Raw genomic sequence first — 2,128 nt, forward strand, 5'->3', positions numbered from 1 at the left:
ATGAACGGGCGGGAAGTGAGCGTCACGTGGAACTGGTGGGGACAGGCGTCTTAATCGGTGATCGGCGACGCTTTCAACGCTGCGGCTAAGTACGGTGCGAGACCGAATATTGAATATCTACCGCTCATACCGTTCGACGACCCGGCGCATATATCAGGTGAGTAAACTAGCCACACCTGGTGGATCTTAACTAGCTTCACTTGGATTACATGATCGTGACAGTGGGTAGTTGATGTCCTACTGCAATTAGCAGAAACCTGGTGGATCCTCACTTGCCACAAGTGGAATCCTCTATTGCCGTAGTATTGATGTCCTACTGCACAATAACGACACCTGGTGGATCCTTAATCCTCTTCTGCTGCACTAGTTCATGTCCAACTGCACGCTAGCCACACCTGGTGGATCATCAATTGCCACAGTAACTTTGAGTATCTTTTTCTCTATACAGTTATAATTTGTCCGATTGGTTGGTATATCTCGGGATCGAGTTGTTTGTTCTATCACGGCGGCGCCATGTCATTTTCAAACGCCGCTAAAACATGCGCGGTAAGAATGTTTTTAGAAATACCGTTCTCGAGTTTTCAGTTGTTTTCTGCCCTCATTGCATGACAGGAAATGGATTCGTTGTTTTTGTAGAAATATGCCAGTAGTTCCGTATTGAAATCAACCAGCGTCGCGAAGGCGAAACATTTATGGCAGAAGACCGTCGACCAATCGGACAAAATTTGGATCGTAGCGGAACAGGTGAATGAATTGGCTAATTGAAAAATAAAATATTCATTATCTAAAATACTCAATTGCTACATGGAAAACTCCCCTTTCAGTGCGTCTGCACCGCAATGCGGTGAATAAATCGGCGATGTATTAGCTAGTACACCACACTGCGGGGTGAAAATGTAAATACTTATAAGTTTTTTATTTCGATTGAAAGATGGCAGCAACTGTGATGTTAAATACTAGTAACTATAAATACACCGCACCTCGGTGTAGACGCATTATCGCGGTATGATGCCTGTTTTTCAACACACGGGTAGAGATTTTGAAAATCTTCAAAGGGTTACGACGAAAACGTGGAGGAGACTGAAGATCTAAAGTCTCTATTCTATGTTTTTAGGATGTTGGTTCTTGTTACACTCGCTCCGTATTCGGTGACGATAAGAGTAACTCAGAAGATTGTAACAGTCTTTACCCGTTCATCTGTGATCACCAGGTGCCCGGTGAGTTCATATATTACCTATTGGCCTTGGAAGTCTACTGCGGGCTGGTTTTTGAAAATTCACTGGGGTTCAAAAGTTGATCTAATGATAATGCGCTGAATCCAGGGAAGTTGCTCTGAGCGCTTTACGTATTACCTCCAGCCTATAAACTCTAACCATATATCAGACCTGGACTCTACCGGGGAGATGCAACATCCCTGCAACCAATACGCACTCGGGAGTCGTCTTATCAGGCCAGGGTGGAGAGAGACAATGAGGATAAGTGTCTTGCCCGAGGAAACTACTCGGCCACACCGCCCCAAAAAAAGTTGCCACACGTCAATCTCTCCAAACACGCACATGCCAAATATTTATTCAAACACGAACGTGTCAATCTGCAGTATTTCCTAAACATGCACGTGTTCCATAATCTCCATACATGTAGATGTAAATCTCGAAACTTGCACATGTAAATCTGCGAACATAAACATGTTTCATAATTCCTAAACATGCACATGTCAATATCCTCTATATGGTCTATATTGTTGTTATTTCAGCAACATGCCTAGCAGTGAACAACTGTTCCAGTAACGGAGTTTGTAAAGCGATCGATACTTGTCTATGCAATAAAGGGTTTTCCGGTACGTTTTACACCGAGCTAATGGCACGCACCACCAGATGGCGCGACTGTACAGTTAACTCATTTCTAACCTTTGACCTGAAACTTTTGGCTCCCGAATCCAAATATCATAAAACTAATAATCAAAAAGATATGAACTTTCTACTCAAAGCGTTTGGTTTAGTTTTCATTGATATTTGATTTGATCAAAAGGGTAGAAAAGCGAATTCAATTTTGATTGAAACGTTAAGAGAAATTGAAGACCGAGTAATCACTGGCGACACCTGGTGGATCCTCACTTGCCGTAGTAGCG

The 2,128-nt window shown here is 43.0% G+C and overlaps 1 long non-coding RNA gene across 1 annotated transcript; it reads left to right on the plus strand.

Annotated features, from left to right (window-relative positions):
• Nucleotides 1-693: 693 nt before the first annotated feature.
• LOC141910934 (uncharacterized) lies at nt 694-1,830 on the plus strand. Its single transcript, XR_012619943.1, has 3 exons — nt 694-744; nt 1,115-1,217; nt 1,754-1,830. It is a non-coding gene; the product is annotated as an uncharacterized LOC141910934 (long non-coding RNA).
• Nucleotides 1,831-2,128: the final 298 nt, after the last annotated feature.

The sequence above is a fragment of the Tubulanus polymorphus genome, chromosome 9 (genome assembly GCF_964204645.1).
Source record: "Tubulanus polymorphus chromosome 9, tnTubPoly1.2, whole genome shotgun sequence".
Classification (NCBI taxonomy): domain Eukaryota; kingdom Metazoa; phylum Nemertea; class Palaeonemertea; order Tubulaniformes; family Tubulanidae; genus Tubulanus; species Tubulanus polymorphus.